This window comes from Vipera berus, assembly GCF_964194415.1.
Source record: "Vipera berus genome assembly, chromosome: 1".
NCBI lineage: Eukaryota > Metazoa > Chordata > Lepidosauria > Squamata > Viperidae > Vipera > Vipera berus.
This window is the reverse complement of record NC_138202.1, coordinates 124017033-124031151: the sequence shown is the minus strand read 5'-3', so window position 1 is coordinate 124031151 and position 14119 is coordinate 124017033. Positions and strand designations below refer to the sequence as shown.

At 39.6% G+C, this 14119-nt stretch overlaps 1 protein-coding gene across 1 annotated transcript in view; it reads right to left on the bottom strand.

Annotated features, from left to right (window-relative positions):
• Positions 1–14119, bottom strand: part of LOC308674215 (tensin-1-like) — a gene marked incomplete at its 3' end in the record, with an annotated part of 269738 nt that overhangs the window by 187973 nt on the left and 67646 nt on the right. The gene's annotated exons all lie outside the window — the stretch shown is intronic.

Sequence of the window (14119 nt, the reverse complement as noted above, 5' to 3'; positions counted from 1 at the left end):
CTGGTGCATAAGCTCTCAGTGTACATATGAGCAACAAGTGATAAATCATAACTTTAATCATAAAATACAATCATAAATCATCAGAGACAACACTCAGTGATAGTCATAGTCATACTAAATAAGTAATCACCATAAATCATAAGACACATACAACAAAGTTATAGTCATAAGCTGAGGAAAGATGATTAGGATAATAGTAATACAGCCTTAGGGACGCGGTGGCTCAGTGGGTTAGGACGCTGAGCTTGTCGATCAGATGGTCAGCAGTTTGGCGGGTCGAATCCCGAGTGCCGCGTAACAGAGTGAGCGCCTGTTACTCGTCCCAGCTTCTGCCAACCTAGCAGTTCGAAAGCACGTAAAAATGCAAGTAGAAAAATAGGGACCACCACGGTGGGAAGGTAACAGCGTTCCGTGCGCCTTTGGCGTCTAGTCATGCCAGCCACATGACCATGGAGATGTCCTTGGACAAGCGCTGGCTCTTCGGCTTTGAAACGGAGATGAGCACCGGCCCCTAGAGTCGGAAACGACTAGCACGCATGTGCGGGGGAACCTTTACCTTTACCTTTAATACAGCCTTACTAGGTGGTTTGACATCCCAGGGCATAAAGTGTTGTGGGAATTAGTTGTTAAGCAGAGTGATGGCATGGGGAGAAAACCCTCACACAATAATGAGCATACAGTGACTGTTGAAAGGAAAAAACTGAATAGGACTGAAAATCCAGGGATTTCCTCCTCCCCCCCCCACACACACACTTGTCTGGATAGTGTTATGTTGTTGACTTGGCACTATAAGCATCAGCTGCTGGTTAAAAACAAACAGTATTACCCAATCACAAAATGAGTGCTGCCATTGTCCTACACCAGAATACCGAAGAGGAACACAATAGATTTAAAGCAACATGCTGAGGCTCTACTCTCAAGGTGAACGGGAGCAAATCCATTTTGTAAGATGTCAGAGGTTTTCAGAGGTAAAATGCTTCAGAATATGCAAGGCTAGAGACACCCATTTCTGCTGCTTAACATTCCCAGAACAAAAAGGAAAAAAAATACTGTCCCATCCTGTACTTTGGAGGCCGCAAAAAGATGTGACCCTTTTACATCTCTGTCCTAGACCTAGAGTACTATAGGCTACAATGACAACAAATGAAACAAAATTGTACAATTCAGAGATACGTTCATCTTTAATATTATATATGAACAAACAGTAACAATGTTTTCAAAATAGACTATTACAACAATAGAATAGAATAGAATAGAATAGAATAGAATAGAATAGAATAGAATAGAATAGAATAGAATAGAATACAATAGAATAGAATAATAATTTTATTGTTACTTTGAATGTACACTTATCGGCATACATTAAAATGAAATTTCATTGCATACAGCTCTCAAAGGGTTACCATCTCTGATATGCACTACATAAGTACGACAAACTCAACAATGGATTAGTTTGCAGATACTTCAAAATAAAATTCATCTTTGATGGAGATGGATGTCTCTTGATATGCCTTTCCAAATCTCAAAATACGATAATTTGAGCAGAATTTGTATAATATTTGATATTTGGATGAAAAAAATAGTTGAAACCTGTTGTTTCTGCTGTAACTTACAGCCAAACAAATAAGGTATAAATGGCACACGTGACTGGATCTCTTATTTCTTTTATGTGTACATGTGAACTTCCATTTAAGAATGATTTGAACTCAGTGCAACTATTGAAACATGCATTTTGCAAGTTCAGGAAGGACTATCGACAGGGCTTTTTTTCTCATAGAATGCTCAGAACGGCTGGAACCTTTTTTGGAACCTTTTCTGGAACCTTTTTTTGCGAAAAAAACAAACAAAAACAAACAACCCAGCTCCCTTATTGGTTTTCCTAAGCCTATTGCAGGGCTAGCAATCTTGGCTCTTTTTTATGACTCGTGGACTTCAACTCCCAGAAATCATGAGCCAGCCATGCTGAGGGGAAAGGGAGAGGTTTCCAAGCTGAGACATGCTGGCTCAGGAATTCTGGGAGTTGAAGTCCTTGAGTCATAAAAGAGCCTGCACTAGAGGAGGACATAAAAATTATTTACAGGATTACTTCTTTAGGAACTAAACTTTTAGAATCTAAAACAGCTAATTCAGAAAAGCCAACAGGAAAGAACCTCACATTTTTCATCTGCTTCTGTCTTTTGGAAGGTAAAATTAGATAACAAAATAATCTATTTCCTATGTTAACATCTCTGCAATGAAATCAATAAAGGTAACAGGAAAGAAATGAGAAACATTTTTCTCAATGTAATATGTCTAATTTAGCTGATTCTAGAAAAAAAATAGTATCTTTTGTACACTCTTGAAAACTATTTTGAATCTAAACAATTCTTAAGAATGAAATATTCTTAATTTGGACTTTACTTTTACTGTTTGGACTGTTGTGTGTTTTGAAAAATAGATTATTTAGAATCTAGTTATGTTGCACTTCAGTCTTTAAATAATTAACCTAGTATATACATAAGAATATATGATGTTTTCCCTGGTGAGCTTAACATCAATAACAACATTTATTAAAAAGGCTAAAATAATTTCGGGGGGTATTATCTGTATAGTAAAATTTTGGACAAGCAGTGATCATGTTACATATGTGCATAAGCGTAGTCAGTAGCATATGCCTTTTTAAAAATATCAAACATGCAAAGAAAAAAAATAAGTCCAAAATATCTGTATTACATCCAGAAATGCCAACTTTGCAACCAATATTTCTCATCCATAACTATGGCACCCTAAGGATACCTGCATACATGCAAATGTTTCTCTGGGATCAGTAACGCAACAGGGATTGCTTTTTCCTTCCAGTAACATATACCTAAAACCAGTTTATTGCATTTGGCAATTGTACTAAAAAAAATCTCATTCATTTAATTTGAAATCAAGTGAAAAATTGATTTAAATTATTTTATTAAAACAAATTAATGGCAATTCTTTTATAAAAAGTTGCCTCAAACAAAATGAGTTTGACATGCCTACTCTAGATAGTTGAATGCTCCAAAATAAATTCTAGACCAGGCCTGTACATGCAGCCTACCAAGCACCCTTGGACAGAGCACAGACTTTTTTTAAAAAAGTAATAAAATCACCACCACTGCCCTGAAAGTCATGTTGCCTAGTGCCTCCATGTCTTACCATGACCACAAGCTCCTCTAGTCACCAAATCATTGATTAGCCCACCAGCATTCCTTTGCAGACCACAAAGATTTTTAATTTATCAGTGTGGGCCTTTCCTTTCTACAAGATAATAATAATAATAATAATAATAATAATAATAATAATAATAATAATAATAATAATAATAATAATAATAATAATAATAATAATAATAATAATAATAATAAGAAGAAGAAGAAGAAGAAGAAGAAGAAGAGGAAGAAGAAGAAGAAGAAGAAGAAGAAGAAGAAGAAGAAGAAGAAGAAGAAGAAGAAGAAGAAGAAGAAGAAGAAGAAGAAGAAGAAGAAGAAGAAGAAGTTGGAAGGGACTTTGGAGGTCATCTAGTCCAACCCCCTGCTCAGGCAGGAAACCCTATACCATTTCAGACAAATGGCTGTCCAGTCTCTTCTTAAAAACTTCCAGTGTTGGACCATTCACCACTTCTGGAGGCAGGTTGTTCCACTGGTTAGTTGTTCTAACTGTCAGGAAATTTCTCCTTAGTTCTAGGTTGCTTCTCTCTTTGACTAATTTCCATCCGTTGCTTCTTGTCCTGCTTTCAGGTGCTTTGGAGAATAGCTTGACTCCCTCTTCTTTGTGGCAGCCCCTGAGATATTGGAACACTCCTATCATGTCACCCCTCACCCTTCTCTTCATTAAACTACACATACCCAACTCCAGCAACCGTTCCCTATATGTTTTAGCCTCCAATCCCCCAATCATCTTTGTTGCTCTTCTCTGTACTCTTTCTAGAGTCTCGACATCTTTTTTACATCGTGGTGACCAAAACTGGATGCAATATTCTAGGTGTGGCCTTACCAAGGCATTGTAAAGTGGTATTAGTACTTCATGTGATCTTGATTCTATCCCTCTGTTAATGCAGCCTAGCACTGTGTTGGCTTTTTTGGCAGCTGCAGCACACTGCTGGCTCATATTTAAGTGATTGTCCACTAGGACTCCGAGATCTCTCTCACAGTTACTACTATTGAGCAAGGTACCACCTATACTATACCTGTGCATTTGATTTTTCTTGCCTAAATGTAGAACCTTATTTTTTTCACAATTGAATTTCATTTTGTTAGATAGTGCCCAGTGTTCGAGTCTGTCCAGATCCTCCTGTATCTTAAGCCTATCTTCTGGAATATTGGCTATTCCTGCCAGCTTGGTGTTGTCTGCAAATCTGATGAGTTCCCCATCTATCCCCTCATCCAAATCGTTGATGAAGATGTTGAAGAGCTGCACAGACCTCTTCTAGATTTTCCTCTTGCCTTTCCTAGTTAACTCCTTGGTCTGTCATTGAGCAAGAATTGACTTTGTAGGGAAGCATATTATCATTTGATGTATATTTAACATATGTTCTACCTTTATTTACCAATTATATAATATTTGTATGCAATCCACATGGCGAGGTTTGGTGAAACTTACAATAGAAAAAATATATTTTTAAAATCATAAGATTAAAACATCGCCTGGCCCGCACCGCCTCCGCTGCCCGCATTGCGCAGCCCTGCCATATAGAGTGGGCTCTGGTGCTCCCACAGCACCAGCCGCACCGGCTCCAGCCCCAGGGAGGGAAGCCCGCCACCAACACCCTTCACACCTGTGACTGCAGCAGCACCGCCCCCCCACCCCACCCCGCCTCCTGCGCCCGCCAAGATGAGAGTTCCGGCACCTTTTTTTTTTTTAGAAAAAAAGCACTGACTATCGACATCAACTAAATGGTGTTTTCAGCAATACTTTTGCTCCTCTATTCTAATCGCTACTTCTTTCCAAAATATCATTTAATTCTCAGCATATTTGCCAAAAAGGGGGGGGGAAGCAGTCAAATGACCCTCATCCTCTCCCACCAGAGCCATGGCCTAGGTGGAGAGATTAACCTTTATGCCTGCATTATGTTGTGCATCAGAAAAGAAACTTCTCCAACCTGTTTCTTTGCTCCACACTTCCCAGAGCCAGAGATTCTGGCAAAAGGACCAGCAGTCTTAAAACTGGTTGCCTGAAGTTTGACACTTGTTAGTCATCCCCGGCAGAGAAGAGATAGATCCTCTAAGACTACGAGTAAAGTGTTTCGCTACCTGCAGGCAAGTCTTTCCAGCTTGGGCAGAGGGGGAAGGAATTCTGCAGAGTCTGGATGGATGGATAAGAAATATCCTCTAACTCATACACACACACACACACACAGAGAGAGAGAGAGAGAGAGAGAGAGAGAGAGAGAGAGAGAGAGAGAGAGAGAGAGAGAGAGAGAGAGAGAGAGAGAGAGAGAGAGATATGCAAGCAATTGCTTTCTTGGGATATTCACACACAGCTAGAAATTGCTGGAACTTAAAATTTAGTACTTGGGGAATGAAAAAAATCAAGAAACATGGCCAAAGAGATAAACCTAAAATGGTGTTTCTGTTTTGGAACTTTTTTTCCTGCAGGACATCTCTGTTGCAGCTTGATTTTATAGAATTCACCTTTTTGTTTTTATTTAATTTTTATTTAATTGTTTGTTTAGGTGGGCTAACTTCTTTTAAATTTAGCTGATTTGGGAATGGGGATAATTTAACACTGGTTTGTTGGTGCTAGGGTTTGTTTGCCTTTAAAAAAAAATAAAGTGCATCAGTGGTGGTTCCTTTTTAACCTGATTTTGTTCTACCAAAGGCATACAACCTGAACCCCTTGAAGACAACTAGGATAAAGGCAGAATAAATCACTGGGAAAACAACAAAGAAGTCATTTCCTCTCTTCCCACACAAGTTTTCCTTTGGATACAGCAGCAGCACCAGCAGAGAAGATGAAAACTGAATGAAAATTTGAGACCTGTTTTGCTCCACACCCAAATGGCCCTCCATATAAAATTACAAGCCAAACAGATCTAAAGTCCTAATGAAGATTTCAAATCGAGGACTTCATCACACTCAGGGCATCAAAAGGAGCTACAAGACCCCCTTGCTGAGTTCAGCAGCAATCGGGGCCTCTCATCCATCAGCACTGGCTCACTAATTACCTTTAAGACCAGCCCAGGTGTCTCTTGCAAGGCCCAAGAAGCCAGCCAGACCACTTCACAGTCCCCCCCCCACTGCCTCGCTCTATAAATCTTAGCCCACAGCCCATTCACTAACATAATGGTTCCAGGCTGCCCTCCAGGGTCAAGCTGTATGGGGGGTAGAAACCCAGTTCATTAGCATGATTTAAAGAATCATTATGAGGTGTAATGGAAGGAAGGGCAGATTAGCCATCATTGCACTCCCCCCACAAATAGGAACGACTCCAGCCACTTAGCAACCAAGAACCTGAGAAGAGTTGGGCAATCTGATTCTCCCTTGCCCTTTTCACCCACGACTGTCAAATCCCCCTTAGCCAAACTCAGACTGTCTTCCGCGCGTCCCAAAGTGTTGCCAGGCACCCAATGCACCATAAAATAGGATGTGGAACGAATTCTTAGTTACTTATTTAATCAATTATATTGCTGCCCATCTCACATAGGAGACGCTGGCTTGAAATAAACATAGATCAAAGCTAAATAAAATACATACCGTCCAAAAAGCTTCCAAACACACAGTAGTCAGTATCATAAAACAGCCATTAACATAGTCAGGTGACATCTTAAATTGATGTAATCCCCCCACCCCATTCTCCAACACCTCAATGATATGATCCAATCCAAAGCCTGAAACATGATGCAATTAGCTTAGGAAAGCAGAGTAGCCAATACAGGTAGTCCTTGACTTATGACCACAATTGAGCCCAATTTTTTTGTTGCTATAAGTGAGACATTTGTTAAATAAATTTTGCCCATTTTACAACCTTTCTAGCCACAGTTGTTAAGTGAATCACTGCAGTTGTTAAGTTAGTAACATGGTTATTAAGTGAATCTGGCTTCTCCACTGATTTTACTTGTCAGAAGAATGATTGATGACCCCGGGAGACTGCTACTGTCACAAATATGAGTCAATTGCCAAGTGTCTGAATTTTGATCATGTGACAATAGGAATGCCCAAACGTTTTATGTGTGAAACTGATCACGTCCCTTTTTCCAGTGTCACTGTAACTTCAAACAGTCACTAAACAAATTGTTGTAAGTCAAGGATTACCTATATATAGTTATCATTACCACTAGGTCTCCTGATTTTGAAATTACAGGAACCTTTGAAAACTGTCTTTTAACATGTTCAGGAGGGAAAACTGAATCTCATATAGCTTCTATTAACTCAGCAATAACTGTTTCAGGCTATTCTTAATGGCATAAAAATATTACAAGGATTAAAATTGCTTTTCCTAATTTTATGTCTTCCAGATGCATTGGGACTACAAATCCCAGAATTTCCAGGCAGTTGCAGTTCCCACATATCTGGAGGTTTCTGGTTGGGAAGTGTTGATTTAAACTTAGGACAAGCCAAATAATAAGTCTTCTCTTCTCTGTGTGAAGGAAACTAACATTCTACTCTACTAATTATGCAAATTTAATTTGAATGTATTTAATTAGCCTACATTATTTTCCCTCTCCAGAACTAAAAGAAGATTCATGGCTAACATCAGCTCACATCTCCTTGGTAATATGTAGTAAAAAAGAAGCTATGATAATGACATCTAGACGTGGTCTTTCTTTTCTCATTGATTAAGCCCTTCTGATTTAATTTGCAAGACCTTTCAGTAAGTATTTGTTTTTGCAGCTCGCACATTAGTGTCCTGCATGTTGCAGTTTCATCTTCTAGTACATATTTAGAGTATGAATTTATTTATGTGCTCATTGCTTTATATCACAAGAGGAATCCTGATATGATCCTTGCCATCTAACCCACAGAGGCTCCCTCCTATCTAAATATCTGAAAATCTTAAAGAGAAGTATGATAGAATCCAAAATCCAAGATGGTATTTGGAAAGTAGGGTTATTATCCACATCCTCCATAACATACATTTCATCTTATGCCGTATTTAAATATCAATTATAGTTTAGAAAGAAAGAGACCAGCTAATGCTCTGATTCTGCCTAAAACAGCTTTGAAAAGTCTCCCTTCACTTATCTATACAAATTCCCAGAGTGTGCAAAAGTTCAGACTAGTGTTTTACGTGTTCCTATTTGAAAATGCTAGGACTGAGCAGGAGATATTTTGAATATAAATTACAGGTAGTCCTCCATTTATGACCACAACCGAGCCTAAAATATCTGTTGCTAAGTGAGATATTTGTTAAGTGAATTTTGCCCCATTTTACGACTTTTCTTGCCACAGATGTTAAGTGAATCACTGCAGTTGTTAGTACGTTAGTAATTCGGTTGCTAAGTGAGTCTAGTTTACCCATTGACTTTGCTTGTCAGAAGGTCACAAAAGGTGATGACATCACACACACACACACACACACACACACAGGACACTGCAACTGTCATAAATATGAATCAGTTGCTCAGATTCTTAATTTTGATCATGTGAGCCTAGAAATGCTGCGGCAGTCATTAAGTGTGAAAAACACTCATAAACCACTTCTTTCAGTGCCATTGCAACTTCGAATGGTCAGTAAATGAATTGCTGTAAGTCGAGGGCTACCTGTATTTATCCAACAACAATAAATTTGCAGTGTAAGATAGTGACTGACGTAAAAGTCACCCAGTAAGTTTCTCTGGCTGGCAGTAGACTTGCATCAAGATCTTCCCAGTCTTAAATCTGAACCCTTATCCTTAGAAATGGCTTTCCTGATCCAGATTCTGTAATTATGCAGTAAAAGAAAAAGAGCAATCAGGATTCAGCCTGAATTAACCATTGGGCTAAAAGGGCTATACACAGAGATCAGCCCTGGCCCAGATTCCAAATTGCTTTTTAAAAAAGAAAAGAACTTTTTAGCCTTCATAACATCCAAGACAGCATGTATTGTTTTGCTGAATACTTTTGTGTAAAGCATCCCTTCTTCCCTTCCTATGACCGGACTGGCACAGCATGTTAAGCCATGGGTAGGGTTAATAAGCCAAAATGACTGGGGGAAAGGAATGTAGGTCTTGTGATCTTTTCTTTAGTGTCTTCCTTCTTCTGTCCCTGTTTCTTTCATCTTTTTTTTCTGCCTAGCAAAGATGTCATGGAGAAAAGAAGGGAATACCGTAGCGAACGCTCCTAAAGTTATTCAACCAAAGACATTCTGCAGCTATTTCTATTTTTCCTTCCTTTGTTATTGTTATTATTTTTACTGGAAAGAGATGGTGTGGTGGAAGGGTTATGAACTTAAATGATTGATGGTGCCTGAATCCCTGTAAAACTCAACAGAGCTGGTCTGTATAGTGGTTGAGATGCCGGGCTGGTCCTAGGGAGATTTTATTTATTTGTTTGTTTATCAAATTTAGAGAGTGCCCATCACATAAGTGACTCTGTGAAGTGTGCAGTTAAAAACATAAAACCATCAAAACCACATAGGTATTGTATACCAATAGGAGGCAATTCAAAAAGGAGTAGGATAATTAAAGTTTAAAAAGCAGAAGGAAAACTTTTAAGACACTAACTAACCCCAAGGTTGCAGCTCCTCTGCGAGTCCCAAGCAAGCAGGTCTTCAGGTCTTCAGCCCCAGGAGAGTGAGACTCTGCCTCACCATCAGCCTTAAGTCTCTTCAAGCCCACAAGAGATCTAAGTCCCGCCCACTTTGAATTCCATTGACTCTTATCTGCCGCCAATTTGCTTTGCCCATTGTAGTTCAGATTTTTGTACAATAAATGCAATAACCCTGCATTCATTTGAACCACCTCGGCTTCTGATTCCCTGCGCTTGACAGGAATATTCCAAAGAGCGGGGGGGGGGGGGGGGGAGGGGAAGAGCAGAGAAGGCTCACATCCTGGACCCTGCCAGTTGAAATTCTTTAAGTCCTCACTGAATCATGGAGTGGGTGACTTTGAGCTTGTTGTTCCCTCTCAACCCAACTTACTTCACAGAGTTTTGGTTATGGGGCAAAATCAGATCATATTTCATGCATATTAAATATGCCTAATAAAATACCATAAATACTGGTTAAATCACAAGGAACACCCCCCCCCCTTATCTGAAAATGCATTTCATTTTGTTGCATGTAAAATTTTACCAAGAGAGTAAAGTGAAAATATTCCATTATTTTCAAAATGATTTAACACTGTAAATATGGATATTCACCTACATACTGACCTAGGTATTAGTGGGTAAGAAATATCCATGCAGATCTATCTGAGATTATTCCACGTAGAAAGGACAGTTTATTCGTGTAACGGATACCTCTTAGCCAAAAAGCCTCAAGACTTTTTTTAAAATATAATTTTTATTAAATGAAAAATTTACATAAGATTAAAAAAAACCTTAGAAATATCAATAGAAAAGTAGGGGGGGAAAGAAATAGGAAAGAATAAAAGTCAACAATAACAAAAGAAAAAGAGAAAAAGATATCTAAAGAAGTGATTTCTGTTCCTCTCTGCAGCAGTTACCAACATAGCAATTACCATCTCCACCCTCCCAAATTACATATTAAAGTTCCCTTCTTCCCATAAACAACCTTTTTCAATCAATAAATCTCAACAATTCATTTCTATCCTAGTTCAGCGAAAATTTCATATGAGGCTTCCCTTCGTTTATAAAAGTAATTGTTGTTGCTTCCTTAATCAAACTGAAAGTGAGTTCAGCCATTTCTGCATGCTCTGCCATCTTCACAATCCATTCCTCCATCATAGGTATTTCTACATATTCTTCCCAAGAAGTCTCAGTTTTTAGGCAATCCTGTGGAAGAGATCAACAACTGGCAGCCCCAAAACAGCTCTGCCTTCCCTTCCAGTGTGGTTCACTAGGGGACAGTCCAGAGCAGACATGTCAAACTCACAACATCACGTGACATCGTGCAACGTATCGGGATTGTTTTGCCATTGCTGGCAATGGGGTGAGCACAGCTTCCGCATGATGCATCCGGCCCGCAGTCCGGCAGTTTGACACCCCTGGTCCAGAGCATCCATTTATTGTCAATGCAGAAACAGTTCAGTTCTTCCTCTTTTAAGAGCTGTTGAAATAGTGAGGGGTCTCCCTGAGCTTGGTTGGTTTCTTGGAGATGTTTCATTATCCAAATTAGGTAACATCATCAGTTCCTATATAGGGAGTGGGGTTTGCTCTCAAATATCCTCTGTTGTTGGGCTAGTATCAGCCAATGCCCTCCTTCCCAAAATAGTCTTTAATAAAATTCCATACTGACTAGGATCCTGAAACATTTGGCATTCTGATCATGTCTGTCTTTTCAATTGCAATTGCATGCCTCTAATAAGAACAGGTAGAATGGATTCTCAAAAATGAAGGCAAACATACGTGTCCCAGGATAACGTTGCAGGATCCAGTATAGAATCACATGGAGGATTCTACATGGTAGAATCTTCAGAGAACCATTCCCCTTTTTCCCAAAAGCAAGGTCCAAGAGCAGTGCCCCCCCCCCGGTGGGGCTACTACTGCCATGGGCCAGCAAAATCAACAACTAAAAAAGGCCATTCAAGAGAGTCAACAAGTTTAGGCATTGCTCATGTGAAAGTTGCTTTATATACAGTGAGGCTTGTGCAGGCAAACAGGTACTACTCAACTTACAACCACAATTGGGATCAGAATTTTGATTGCTAAAGCAAGGAGGTAGTTAAGCAAGCCATCACATGACTGGACTTGAGTTTATGACCATTTTTACCATAGTGTGTCCTTGTCAGAAAATGACCGGAAGGCTGCAGATCACATCACGTGATTGCAGGACTCTGCAACCATCAAAAATACCAGCCGGTTGCTAGGATCCCAAGTCACAATGATATGACTGCTGGAGTTGTGCAATGGTTGCATCTTCAAGAAGAGGTCATAAATCACCTTTTTTCAGCACCATTGTAACTCCAAACCATCTTTAAATGAATGCTCATAAATCCAGAACTACCTGTACTCTTTGGGGCTTTGTTCCCTGCTTTGCCCATATAAGCCAGCTGCAGACTTATCCAAACAGTGTAGGGTAATTTTGTGTGATGTTTCCACTTTGCCAAGGCATATAACAATCACCCGAGATATGACTTCTTGTTTCGCCTGCAGAAGCCCACAGCGGGGAACATTTCGGAACCTCTGTGGTAGAGAGATTAAAATTAAATCATGAAGCATAATTTCTTTCATTTATTTTTGCTAACCATAAAATCAATGGGATCAGTTTATAAGGGTATACATCTTATTCATGGACAGTCATACATATTCATTTATCATTTCACAGGGTCCTGCAGAGTTTGAGAACTTTTGAGTCCAGGATCCCCAGCGTGCAATGGCCTTTCCCTGCCAACCAGAGGTCAAAGGAAATGATGGAGCAAAGCTTCATTCTTGCTCTAAGGAAACCCTCCTTGGTTAAGAGATATTAGTTGATCTGGGTTTGCAAGGCCCAAAATAAGGCTCACAAGGGCAACAAACAGGGTTTTCCCAAGTTCTTTGTGGTGCTTCCATTTGTTTGGGGAGGTGGGGGGAATGTCAATCCAGGGTGGTCTGTGCAGCTTGTGCACACAACGTAACAGACATACGTAATTGCACAAACATGGCAAACTATTGAGCTGGAGAACAAGAAGCCTATGCTGTACAAGAAAAGGACACCCACCTGTGTAGGGGCTCTAAAAAAAATGGCTTCCAGAAAGAGCCAAGATCAGAGATGGCTATTAGGCCCTGAGATTTCAGCTATTTGTTTACTCCTCACCCCACCCACTCCTTTTCTTTCCCAGTCTTTAATCTTCTGCAACCTATCCCCTCCAACCTTTTGAAAATGAAATAAACCAGAGTAAATCAATGTCGCCCCTAACAAAGGGCACTTCTCTCCACCGCACGTCTTATTTAATCAGAAGAAAAGTGACACCAGGAGCAACAGCAGATAGCATCTCGGGCAAACCATTCAGCTGCCAATAGGCAAAAGATTAATGCCCAGGCTTTTATTTTTAAAAGCCTGCAAATATCTCCTTCTTCGGTGAAGAAAAGAAAGGGGTGGTGTGGGGGGAAGGTTTCCCAGTCAAACATGCATGAAGACCCACTATTTCCTGCCTTAATTAAAATGTTTTGGGTTTGCTGGGGTGGGGTAGGGTAGGGTAGGGAAAGAAAAAAATGAAAGAAAGCTGGCCTCCAGCTTTTCTGGCTGGTAGACACATCTGGAATGTTAAGAGTGTGCCATTGTGGACACCCTTGGAAAAAATGGGGGGGGGAGGAGCAGTCCATTCCTAAAATGAGGAACAAATCTCTGATTTACCAAAGGGCCACCATGTCTAACTAAGAAATTTCCTTTTAACTCTACTTAACTTTTTGTTTCTGGGCACATTTCCAAAGAAATCAATTCAACTGCATATTTCCTAGGAATATTTATGGGGCACATTTGGGGCCCAAAGGCATTCTCTGAAATACAAGAAGAGAGTTGTTGGAAGCTGGCCCTTAATTTGCAGCATGCAACCTCCTCCGTTTAAAGAAAGTTGTTTTTTTATGGTGCCAAAGTCTAAGGCAGGTGTCTGCAGAAATACAGGTACCACGAGTACCACTCTTGGAATCTCAGCATTATTGCTTACATAAGATGATGGGTAAATAAGGCTCAGCATGTTTGCCAGATCCAGTGAATAGCTAGCCATCCTTCCCTCTTAAAGCCGAAATCGAGATTTATTTATTTTTTTAAAAAAAATGTCCATGCCATTCTTCAAAACCAGGACATTTGACGGGTTCACATGAAAACTATCTTTAAACTTAAAATTACTTACACCCTCTTTTTTATAACATCTACTCCTTCTTATGTAACAACATAGTACATAATAGTAAGAATAATGTACTCTACATTTTGCAAATATAAATTAACAAGATAACCATTATGAAGTTTTTGTCATTTCAACTCAACATGGCACGTGAGGATTTTTACCTATTTATTTACAAAGAGAGAGATTTTCCAATGTTATGGAGCCATACCAAAAGTGAGAAAGTTCAGAGTCTACAGACACTATATGTAA